The sequence below is a fragment of the Carlito syrichta genome, unplaced genomic scaffold (assembly GCF_000164805.1).
Source record: "Carlito syrichta isolate Samal-C Ts95f unplaced genomic scaffold, Tarsius_syrichta-2.0.1 Scaffold287934, whole genome shotgun sequence".
In the NCBI taxonomy this organism is placed as follows: domain Eukaryota; kingdom Metazoa; phylum Chordata; class Mammalia; order Primates; family Tarsiidae; genus Carlito; species Carlito syrichta.
The window spans coordinates 403,994-416,876 of NW_007232030.1; the positions used below are offsets into that span (position 1 = coordinate 403,994).

General features: G+C 47.1%; 1 pseudogene; it reads left to right on the forward strand.

Annotated features, from left to right (window-relative positions):
* Positions 1-2,326: 2,326 nt before the first annotated feature.
* On the forward strand, positions 2,327-5,541 carry LOC103255201 (annotated as a pseudogene).
* Positions 5,542-12,883: the final 7,342 nt, after the last annotated feature.

A 12,883-nucleotide genomic window follows, 5' to 3' on the forward strand; every position in this document is an offset into this window, starting at 1 on the left:
CCCCCCCCCAGCCCCCCCCCCCCCCACTGTGGACATTCCCAGCACCCTCCTAAGGCAAGGAAGCCTGGGGCAGCTCTGCCCTGAGGGTGAAGGTGTTGCCCTGAGAGGGCAGAGCTCTGAACTCAGCCCTGTAGTCCTAGCTGCTCACCTGCCCTGATTCCTGGCCTCCCAACTTGCCCATTGTAAGGAAAGGGAAGAAGGGATTTGGGGATGTGGAAGAGATGCTCCTTAGCATCTTGACTTACCGAGACTATTTCAAATTAACTGACAGTATTAAGACTAGTGTTTTCAGCTGGTCACACGGTTTATGCATGTAATCCCAGTGCTTTGGGAGGCTGAGGTAGGAGGATTGCTTGAGCCCAGAAGGTTGAAACCAACCTGGGCAACATAGTGAGACCCCTATCTCTGTTTTTTTTAAAAAATAGCCAGGCATGGTGGTACATATCTGTAGTCCCAGCTATTTGGGAGGCTGAGGTGGGAGGATTGCTTGAGCCCAGGATTGCTTGATCCCAGGCTACAGTGAGCTATGATCGTGCCACTGTCCTCCCACCTGGGTAACAGAGCAAGACCTCATCTTTTAAAAAGAAAAGAAAAGAGAATAAGACTAGTGTTTTCATTTTTCTCATATTTATGTGAAACAATTTTTTGATTGGGACAGTGGTAAAACAGTAACATCAAAACAAGTTGCGGGCCAGAGTCCTTCCTCAAGGGACAATGTACACCAGGGAACTAAATACATATTATGCCACCAAATTTAAAGGAAACTTGAGTCAAGGAAACAGGACACATGTTGTATTATAGAAAAAAGTGATTGTTATCAGTGTTTCTGCATTGATATAAAACTGCAAGCATGTCCTTGTTTAACAAATGCTATTTCTTGGGAAGAACTCTCTTGTTCCGACATTATGAACTTCCTGCAATGCTGGTGTTGAAATGTCCTTTCCTGTCTGAGATGGGGGAAATGGTTGCTTTCTGTTATTGTTGTTGTTGGCAAGATGGACCGCTTGGGAACTCTGCATTTGCTCTCTCAATGTTTTGGGAAAACTTACTGTCTGAAAGAATTCAAGTCTGGAAACCGCTAACCTAAGAATGATATGATTTTAAAAGATAAGATAATCAAATAGACCTTTTTTTTTTTTTTTTTTTTGAGTCAGGGTCTCATTTTGTCACCCAGGCTGGAGCACAGTGGCACACTCACAGTTCATCACAACCCTGATCTCCTGGACTCAGGTGATTCTTCTGTCTCAGTCTTCTGAGTAGCTGGGACTACAGGTGCACGCCACCATGACTGGTTGATTTTTTCTTGTTTTGTTTTGTTTTAGAGATGGGAGTTTCACTATGCTGCCCAGGCTGGTCTCAAACTTCTGCCTCAACTAATCCTCCTGCCTTGGCCTCTCAAAGTGTTAGATTACAAGTGTGAGCCACCATGCCTGGCCAAGTTTTTAAAGAAGATATGTAAATGAATAAATTTTGGTGCTTTCGATAGTTTGTGTTTCACATAATCTTCTGTGTAAAAGTTCACTTTTTGCTACCTCTTCTTTGCTAGGTTATTTTACCAACACGAATCTGAAAAGAACTGAAGTTATGGACAGCAGAATATGCTATTGCTCCCTGATGTCACGTGTCACGACTCTGTAGAGTGTGAGCTTTTCACTGAGTAACGCACTCCAAGATCCTGCAGTGGTCGTGTTCATCAGCTACTTGCATGCACATGCTCCTGGGTATTTCTGCACCTGCTGCCCATGAATACTGTGCGTTGGTGCAGTGCAACACGTGCTCCCTGATGGAGCAGTGCTCTCTCCTGCATGTACCACAGCATCTAGTTGATGAACACGATGGAATGTTCTTCTGGGTTTAGCCATTTCCCCTCTTGTTGTCCAGTGTGAGCAATAGAGCCATTCCACCAAAGTATGAAACTATTTCGTGAATTCCGCATCCTCTTTGGGGAACTCAGAGCATGGTGAGATTTTCTCTGCCCAGTTGCTCTCAGGTATCCTGAGCAGGTAAAAATAGGGGCTGGCTGGGGTTCCCCTTCATTTCAGTACATATCCCAATTCAGACGAGGTTGATTTGACCTCATCAGAGGGCAAATTCCTCTCCTCCACTTCTGTGAGTGAAGAAGGAAGACCCTTTCCCCAACGTTTCAGTGTAACACTATGTGCCTGACTGCAGCTCACTCTCAGAGGGTAGTCTGACACCCACCTGCACCCACAGCATAGTGGGAGGAGGTCACTGGGGAGCACACTTCACTTGATCCATGCTGACATGTTCAGCGTCCGCTGGATGTCACTGTGAAAATTGATGACTTAGCTGGGTGCGGTGGTTCATGCCTGTAATCCCAGCACTTTGAGAGGAGGAGACGAGAAGATTGCCTGAGCCCGGGGTTTGAGACCAGCCTGGACAACTTGGCAAGACCTTATCTCTATAGTAAATTAAAAAAAAATTAGCTGGGTATGGTAGCGCACACCTGTGGTTCCAGCTGCTTGGAAGGCTGAGGTAGAAGGATCAACTGAGCCCAGCAGTTCACAGCTGCGGTGGCTGTGAGTGTGCCCTTGCACTCCAGCCTGGACAATAAAGGGAGACTCCTACTCAAAAAGAAAAGAAAGAAAGAAAGAAAGAAAATTCATGACCTTTGGGATTACTTGCGCATTCCAAAATTCACTCAGACTAGAGTTTTTATTGTTGACATTTAGAAACAATTTGACAATGGTTACCTAGATACGATAATTGCAGTTATCTCAACTTTATTTCAATTTGATTTTTATTACAAAGAAGTAGATGAAAAAAATGCAAGGTCTTATTTGGGGATAGCTCCTTACATCCAAGTAAACAGAGATCAAATTCTTCTTCATTTTTGTTTTGCTTTTTTAGAGACTGTGTCACACTCTGTCACCCAGGTTGGAGTGCAGTGGTGCAATTATAGCTCACTTCAGTCTCCAGCTCCTGGGCTGAAACGATTCTCCTACCTCAACTCCAAGTAGCTGGGACTATAGCTGTGTACTACCATATTCAGTTAATTATTTATTTTATTTTATTTTTTTTAGAGATGAGATCTCACTACGTTGCCCAGGCTGGTCTTGAACTCCTGGCCTCAAGTGATTCTCCCCCACCTTGATCTCCCAAAGTGCTGGGATTACAAGCATGAACCATCACACCTGGTAAGACAGTAAATTTCTACATTGGTATCACTTCTTTCAAATAATAAACTATTTGATGGTTATTTCTTTGTAGATAATAGTGATTTTTAAAATATGGAGATGTTGTTGAGGTTAGATAACAGGAGAAAAGGAGCCAAACATTTCAAGTTGGAGAGTACATGAAAAGGTAGCATCAAGAACATTCTGAGAAAAGAGATGGAGTTTGGAGATGAGAAATAAATTTGCAGAAAATCACTCTAAGACATCAATGATCCCAAACATTTTAACCTGAAACTATACAACATATTAAGTTCTTGTTAAGGATAGAAGAGGTTAATATTTTTGGTAGGAAGGAACCATTAACAAATTTACAAATTATAGTTTATTTATTCTTCCACTGTAAAGGGTACACATTTGTTAGCTTAAGTAGAACCTTCTGCCTTACATAGTTTCACTGTGGAAAAAATAATATTGACCAAGCCTCTGATCCTTCCTGGCATGAAATTGATACACACTTAGAATCATGGAATTTTTTCAGCTGGAAAGTACCTTTGGATGAGATTTAAAGGCAGTAAAAAGCTTGTGATCTTTACACCAGTTACCAATTACAGAAAGTGATAATAAATGTCATAAAGATAGTTTAAATAATCTTATTGAACAACAGAGCAAATGAGGTCTTCATTAATGAGTTTGTTAATTCTCTTTTCTACTCCTGGGTGAAGCTCTTCATAGAATTCTAAAATATATGAGTTGGGCAACACTTTGGAGATGACAGCCTGACCACAGGATTTTGCACAGTTGAGGAAACTGAGATTGAGATAGGAGAGTTAACAACAGCACCTTAGTAATAAAGCCAAGTTCAGCATAAGGACAGACAGTGAACTTGAAGCAGACTGAAGACTGAACATTAGGGCTGCTCTTCAGGGAAGCAGCCTTCTGCCATCAACTAGTGTAGCCTCTGAGGAGGGAGACACCTTGAAGGACTCAGGTAACCCGAAGATGAGGACCCCCTTTGAAAGGCTCTGTGGGAGACCAGGTACGCTTTACCTAGATAGGAAGCTGAAGAAGTTAAGAAGAGGTGGGCCCAGTCGACCTCACTGCCCCCACTTGCCTAAAAGCAGAACATGGATTTATAATGACACAAGGCATCCTGGCCACCAATCCTTCCACACCCCCAGAGCAACAGTTGACCTCTGAAGACAGTTCTAGTCTCAGCTTGGCCTGGTGAAGATATGGGGCATTTATATTGGCAGCTTTGCTAACTGGCTTTTTGTTGGCCTTCCCCCAAGTGGCTGGCACACCCCTAGAGACACAAAGTGCTCTTCTTTTGGGCTTGCCACCTTTCTAAAAATGTTCTCCTGTTTGTTGAAGATACTGTCTGATCTGGCACTCAAAGCCGCCTCTTTGAGAACTACTGTTCTCTGGATGTCTCCCATGTATGCATGAAACAAACATGCTAATAATCTTGTCTTTTTCTCTTGTCCATCTGTCTTTTGTTACAGGGTTCATTCCAACTGAGAACCCATTGGGGGTTATTTTTCCTCCCCTACAGCTCTTTGTCTGGGTGTTTGTTGATCATCTCCTTGTTGAGAAGGAATTATTGCTTAGATTAAAAACTCACAGAGTATGACTTGTAACTCCTTGAGGACCCTGGAGTGGCCATGTCCTCCACCTTTCTCTTGCTGTGCTGACACTGCCCTGCTCTGTCAGCCTCCACTGGCCATTTCCCGGGAACCCAGCACCACACCTCAACTCAGCTGCAGAGTTCCAAGAGAGAGATATTTGGAGTTGACATGGAAGTTGCCGAACAATCTGTGATGATCAAGACCACACTGGAAGGTGGATGGAACAGAGGATGACGGAGACGATGACCCGGTTCCTCCTGTAAACGTCAATGCAGCCATATTGAGAAAGGTTATTCTCTGGTGCACCCCCCACAGGCACGACCTCCCTCCTCCTGAGGATGATGAGAACAAAGAGAAGGGAGCAGAAGATGTCTCTGTTTGGGACCAAGAATTCCTGAAAGTTGATCGGGGAACACTTTTTGAACTTATTCTGGCTACAAACCACTTAGACCTCAAAGGTTGGCTTAATGTTGCCTGCAAGACTGTTGCCAATAGAAATTCACAAGACCTTCAATATCAAACACGACTTCCCTGAAGAGGAGGAAGTCCAGCTATGCAGAGAACCTGAGGTGCAGGGAGACATGAAACGTTTGTCTGATACTGAACCCTGTGAGGATTGTTCCAGATACCAGCTGCATACTCTGCTCACAATTGTCAGTGTTAAACAAGCAGGAGATGAACACAGCAGCAAATCAGTCATGTCAGCAGAATATTATCCTCTTTGCCTGTGCAGTTTGAGCACAGATTCTAAACCTATGGTGGAGTTCCTTCTCGTATGATCGGAAGTTTCTTTCTGATTGGCTCTGAATAAAACTGAACTGTGCATTCTCCATAGAAAGTGGCATCTGGGGCTTTCCCTCTTTTTTATAAAGCGATGTCTGCCTAATTTATTGTCCTGCTAACTTTGGTGACTTTTTAAAAGCTGGCATTGTAATGCTGGGCATGGTGGCTCACACCTGTCATCCTTGCACTTTGGGAGGCGGAGGCAAGAGGATTCAAGACCAGCCTGGGGAACTTGACAAGACTTCATCTGTACAATATATGTAAAAAATTAGCTGAGCATGGTAGTATGTGCCTGTAGTTCCAGCTATTTAGAAAATTGAGGCAGAAGGATTACCTGAGCCCAACATGTAGAGGCTGCAGTGACTATGAGCGTGCCCCTGTACGTCTTCTAGCATCCTAGGGTCAAGGGTACTGCTGGTATTGACTAACCTGTATGCAGCAGGGCTCCCTTAATTGCACTGCGGACATGTTTTTAATCCCCTTAGCTTTGAACATATTGCCTAGAGACTCGATTACTACCCAGCTTATGGAATGGAGGGAGAAATATAATTGGGCAGTTTGATAGCTTTTCAATAGAAAAAAAATTTTTTTCCCTAAATTAACAGTTTTAAAACCCAGAGACTGTACACCAGGGTGGCCAGGACCTTGGGCCCAGGAGGCCAAATGTCTGAATGTCCTTGTGGGGTGAAAGAAAGGGAGAAATCACCATGACCCTTAGATGTTCATTTTTATCCAAGAGCATTGTGATATGTTTTCAGACTAAGTGTTCAAATCAGAAAAGAGTGTATCCAAGTTCATATTTGAAACCTGGAGCTACTTCTGTCCCTCCATTACAGGGTATATGACTTTGGGCGAGTAATTTGTCCTGTCTGTGCCTTGGACTCTTCATCTGTAAAATGACACTCACGTTTCACACTCTTTTTATTTATTTTTTATTTTTTAGAAATGGTCTGGTTCTGTCACCCAGGCTGGAGGGCAGTGGCATGATCACGGCTCACTGTAATCTCGAACTCCTAGGCTCAAGCAATCCTCCTGCCTCAACCTTCCAAGTAGCTGGGATTACAGACATGCGCCACCATGCCCATTAGTTTTTTAGAAGAGATGAGGTTTTGCTGTGTTGTCCAGACTGGTGTTGAACTCCTGACCTCAAGAATTCTCCTGCCTCAGCCTCCCAAAGTGCCAGGATTACAGGTGTGAGCCACCACGACCGGCTTCACCTTTCACTCTTGCTGCGAGGATTAAATGAGATAATGCTTTGAAGTGCCCACATCAATGCCTGGACAGGACAGGTTCTCAGTGGATGGTCACAGGACACAGCTTTGCCTTTCCTGAATGATGACAAAGTGGTCGTAGTCAGTGGGAAAAGGGAAAAAAAATGACCCATGGGGAACAGAATGAGGATGATAGAAAGAGAAGGCCCAGGCCTGGCAGGAAGCCGGAGGCAGTCGAGAAGCCTGGGCTTCGGGGCTGGAGTCCGGAGACAGCCCTCCTCTCGGTCACAGCTCTTAGAAACCTGAGTTGCCTGGGAACCGCGTCCTGTGCTCTGCGGCCCCGATCAGTGTTTCAGCAGTTGCACTCTTGTCACGCGGTCACCCCAGTTCTGAGCAGGGTGTGACATTTACCTACTGCAAGGAAGTCATCCAGAGGTCCAGCAGGGAAAGACATTGGTGTATTAGAACTTACCAGAGGCACGGATGGCGGCTGGTCAGTAAGAATCTGTGCCTCAGGGAAGAACAGACAATAGCTTTATAATCAAAGCAATCAAACCAATCATTCAAATTCCTATCCAATGTGCACAACTACGTTGATTGAGTGTGATGCATTCATCACTTTCCCCTTGGCTGGTGGCCGCTCCCTGAGGGAAGTTGCAGGAAGAATCCAAGAATGGGGGAGCACAGTCCATGTCCCCACACTACCTCACAGTTTAGAACTGGGCTGGGTGTCTGGAGCACAGCTGCTCTCTGCATGACAGGCTGCATGACAAGGACAGTGACCACAGCAAACCTATGCTAGGAAAGACCTTCTCCGTTCAGCATTTGAAGCTCACTGACACTCGGAGCCAACCTGAGCCTCATCCTCACAGCTCCCCAAGTGAAAGGAGGCTGAAAACTTTCCCTGTTGTTCAGCACCCAGTCTGGTTCCCCAGGAGCCCTCCCCACCAATCCCTTCCTGGCCATGCACTGGTGTTCTCACCACAACCCTGAGTGACTCAAACTCCCTGTTCCTACTCCCCACAAGCCAAATGCATCTTTTGACCTGCCCCCCCACCCAGAAGGGTTCTCTGCCCACCCTGCCTGTGCACTGGGGCATGTGCAACTCCTCCACACCTCCACCAGGAAGCTTTCTCTGATGCCTTTGACTGGGAGAGCTGGCCTCCTTTCCCAGCCTGCCTCCACACATCACAGTAGAGGCCCGGGTTCCTTTGCAAGTCCTTTGGCCCATGGAGACACCCACCCCCCTCCGGGCTTATCACACTCCCTGGGGCAAATTCCTGTGTTTTCGGAATGTCTGAACTTGGGCTGTGTGGAGTATGGGCCTGTCAGTATCGCTGTGGCTTGTGTGTGTGCCGCCCCACAAAGAAAAGATTTGGAAGAAAGAGACAATGGCCTATACGAAGAGGACCTAAAAAAAAACCAAAATTACCTTTTGGAGGGCGAGCTCCTTGTAGTACTGGCTTCCCCCACTAGGTACGTGTTCTAGGAACCCGTTAGCTCCAGTGGATCAGGTGGCATTGTGATGAGAGGCTGCACAGAGCTTCTGTGAACTTTTTTTTTTTCAGTTGGAGTCTCGCTGTCGTCCAGGCTGGAGTGCAGCGGCACACTCACAGCCACCGCAGCCTCAACCTGCTGGGCTCAGGTGATCCTTCTGCTTCAATTTTCCAAGTAGCTGGAACTACAAGCAAGTACCACCCTGCCTGGCTATTATTATTGATTGATTGATTGTAGAGACGAGGTCTCACCAAGTTGCCCAGGCTGGTCTTGAACTCCTGAACGCAATCGAACCTCCCATCTCAGCCTCCCAAAGTGCTGGGATTATAAGCTTGAGCCACTATGCTCGGCCTCAATAACACTGATTTAACGGCTAATTCACAGAGGAAGCTGCTGTTTGGTCTCCCCTCGGTTTCACCTCTCCCCATCAAGTCCTATGTCTTTGGGGCCCTCTCCATTGCACTCCTGTGGGGTTTGCTGCATTTGCTTCCCTGGAACACACAGTCCTTCACTGCCGTCTGCTTCTATTTTGTCACATATCTCACACAAGTCATTACTTTTTACATGTTGTCTGGCTGAGCGTGGTGGCTCACATGTGTAATCCCAGCGCTTTGGGTGGTGGAGGCGAGAGAATTGTTTGAGTCCTGGGGTTTGAGATCAGCCTAGGCAACTTGGCTAGACTTTGTATCTACAATAAATTTAAAAAATTAGCTGGGCATGGTGGTGCACACCTGTAGTCCTTGCTACTTGGGAGGCAGAAAGACCACTTGAGCCCAGAAAGTGGAGGCTGTGGTGGCTGTGATCCTGCCCCTGCACTCTAGCCTGGGTGACAGAGTGAGACTTCAACTCAAACAAACAACAAAAAACAAGTTGCCCAGGTCTCGTAGTCTCCCTTCTGACAGGTGAAATCATCTTTCTTGTCGACCTCACCAGGCTAAGGAGAACAGAAAAGGAGAAGATGGAAAAACAGGTGATGGCTGATGTGGACCCAAGTCTGGGGACTCTGACGCATAGGCCTGGGTGGTTTGGGAGGTGGTAAGGGCTTGGTCAGACCTGTATTTAAGGACCAGCTGTTTAAATCATTGCTGTATTCACAATCTTAATGACAGTGCTGAAAATGTTTCAGAAAAGTGGAATAAAATTGGTCAAAGATAAGAAAGACAAAATCATCAGTTTGGATAGAGAAGGCAGGGACAGGTGGTGGTCAGAGCTTCAGTGTCAAACAATCTGAGTTCCATTTTTTGGCCAGGCACGGTGGCTCGTGCCTGTAATTCCAGCACTTTTGGAGGCTGAGGCAGGAGGATCACTTGAGCCCAGGGGTTGGAGGCTGCAGGGAACCTTAATCACACCACTGCACTCCAGGGAGAGAGTGAGACCCTGTTTCTAAACTAAACAAAACAAGTCTGAGGTCCGTCCTGCTCCCCCATTTGCTGTGGAACTCCAGTGAGTCACATGATTGTTTCTCCCCACAGGAGCGGAACCCAGAGTGCCACCACACAGGATCACTCCTGCAGTGAAATGAGCTGGAGTATGTGGGACACTTTGCTCAAGGCCTGAGACAAAGTAGCTATTAACGGTGATGACTAGAATGCAAAAGAAGGCTAGGGACATGTGGGACTGGAGGGAAGTGTTCCCAGGCTCAGAAGGCAGGAGACTTTTCGCAGAGCCCAAGAGAGGGATGAATGGAGTGGTGGAGGAGACAGGTAAATGAGTGAATGAGGGAAGGGCTGTCCACCAAGAAACCAGTGCCAGGGAGGAGGAAGAGGATGGAGGACCAAGATGGGGAAGTTGAAGGAGGAACCTGGGAGAAAGGAGGCAATGCTGGGCATGGTGGGTCATGCCTACAACCCTAGGACTTTGAGAGGCCAAGGCAAAAGGATTGCTTGAGGCCAGGAATTCAAGGTCAGTCTGGGAAATATAGCAAGACCCCATCTCTACCAAAATTTTTTTGTTAAATATTAAAATAAAGGGAGGAAGCCATCACCTGGGATATGGGAAAATACCTAGAACATATGGCTGCTTGTTCAGAGAACACCAAGAGTTCTTTGTCCTCTGTCAGGTAGCATGAAAACCGGTTAACCCACGGTGAGATCAGGCAGTGTGGTCAGTGAGTCATGATGCCAGGGGGTGGTCGCCAGAAGCTGTGGAGCTGGAAGAGACTGAAAAGGGTGTGTAATGTCACCTGCTCCACCCTTTCACCCTCCACTCCATGCTCCATGGATATTTAAATCAATATTCCTTTCTCAGCAATCTTGCTACCAATGCCGGGAGAAGTCCCCAGTGAATGTCGCCACAGGTGCTGCGTATCTGAGACAAAGCTTGCAATCCTCCCTGCATATCTGAGACAGAGTTTGTCATCTTCTCTCTGTATCCAAGACTGAGCTCACCATCCTCTCTGCATATCCGAGACAGAGTTTACCATCCTCCCTGCATATCCAAGACTGAGCTCACCATCTTCCCCATATATTCAAGACAGAGCTCACCATCTTCCTTGCATATTCAAGACAATGTTTGCCATCTTCTCTGTGCATCTGAGACCAAGCTTGCTATCCTTCCTGCATATCCAAGACTGAGCTCACCATTTTCTCCATGTATCCAGGACAGAGTTCACCATCTTCCGTGTGTATCTGAGACAGAGTTCACCTTCTCTGCATATCCAAGACAGAGCTCACCATCTTTCCTGTGTATCTGAGATGGAGCTCGCCATCTTCCCTGCAAATCCAAGGTGGAGCTCACCATCTTCTCTGCATATTCAAGACAGAGTTTGCCATCTTCCCTGCGTATCCACGATAGAGCTTGCCATCTTTTCTGCGTATCCAAGACAGAGCTCACCATCTTTCCTGTGTATCTGAGATGGAGCTCTCCATCTTCCCTGCAAATCCAAGGTGGAGCTTGCCATCCTCCCCGCATATCCAAGACAGAGCTTGCCATCGTCCCTGCATATCTGAGATGGAACTCATCATCCTCTCACATACCCAAGACAGAGCTCACTGTCTCTCCTCCAAGAACCCTCAGCCCCACCCTTCCTACCCTGGTTCATGGACTAGACTCTCTCACACTCTCATCTGGAAGTGTCTTCATGTCCTCTCCTGCTCCCTCCCATTGGCATCAGTGACTCGACCAGGCAGTATCTCCTGCATTCTTCTTTTTCCGTCTCGCTTTTTCCTTAGTCCAGGACCTTGAGTGTCTGGAATTTCAGAGCTGGAAGACATTTCCCATAGGCCCAGAAAGTTTAAGGGACCTGCTCAAAGTCACACAAGAAGTGAGTGGGCCAGGCAGACTGACCTGCCCAGCCAACAGAGCAACCTATTCTGTGACTCCCTCCTGTTTGAGGGCCACAGAGACCCACCTACAAAACTGAAGGGCTAGACCCGCCAGTGGCAAGTGTGTGACTCATCCTTCTCAGCAAATGACATCCTCCATCCTAAACCATTTCCTGGACTTGGTTTCACACTTCTCACAGCCTGCTGGGCACCTTCTGTCCAATGTCCTGCCTACACATAAAACTCAGTGTGTCTATGGGCAGGTGCAGTGGCTCACACCAGTAAGCCCAGCACTTTGGAAGGCCAAGGCGAGAGGCTTACTTGAGTCCAGGAGTTGGAGACCAACCTGGGCAACATAGTCAGGTCTCATCTCTACAAACAAAGCAAAACAAAACATTAGCCAGGTGTGGTGGCACACACCTGTAGTCCTAGCCACTTGGGAAGCTGAGGTGAAAGGATTGCCTGAGCCCAGAAGGTGGAGGCTGTGGTGAGCTGTGATCATACCACTGTACTCCAACCTGGGCAACAGAGTGAGACCCCAACTCCAAACAAAACAAAACAAAAACTTGGTGTGTCTTAATGGAAATGCCTCATTTTCTCCCTCCCCACTAGAAAGACAAATGTACAGTGCTGAAGCCTTCATCCCTGTTGTAAAATGGAAGCAACAGTAGTAATTATGGTCAGGCACAGTGGCTCACACTTGTAATCCTCGCACTCTGGGAGGCCAAGGCAGGAGGATTGCCTGAGCCCAGGAGGTCGAGGTTGCAGTGAGCTGTGATCATGCCACTGCCCTCCAGCCTGGACAACAGAAGGTGATGCTGTCTCAAACAAAACAAGCAAACACACAATAGTCCCAAATAAAGTGACTGGGAGAAGTAAAGGACATAATAATGACACACACTCAGCGAAGTATCCCCCATGCCGCCATTGCTCTGTGATCCTGGCCAAGTCATCCAACGAGAAGGTCCAGTCTGATCCTCGGCTCCTCTTTCTCGCTCCCCAGATGCAGTCAACTGCGGAGTCCGATGATTCTGCCTCTACCCCACAGGGCCCCACCTTCCGCTCCTTCTCCACATCCTCACAGCCAGAGGAGAGAACCCTAGCTAATCACATGTGGGTCTGTGGGGCCTTAGCTGCCACAGAATCGCCTCCTCTCCCCTCCCAGCTGCCCAGGGGGATGTCACACGAGGACATTTCTTGGAACAGCCCAGGTGGTGCGGCTGTGTCCCCATGTGCTTCCACGCATCAGGCCAACCTTCCTGCAACTTCTCCCCATGGCAGCATGAACATCCACGTTTAATGTATTGCTTTGTTTAACACAGTTATCAGCTTTCAGCCCAAAACCAACAAAAAGGAATGCTGCCCAT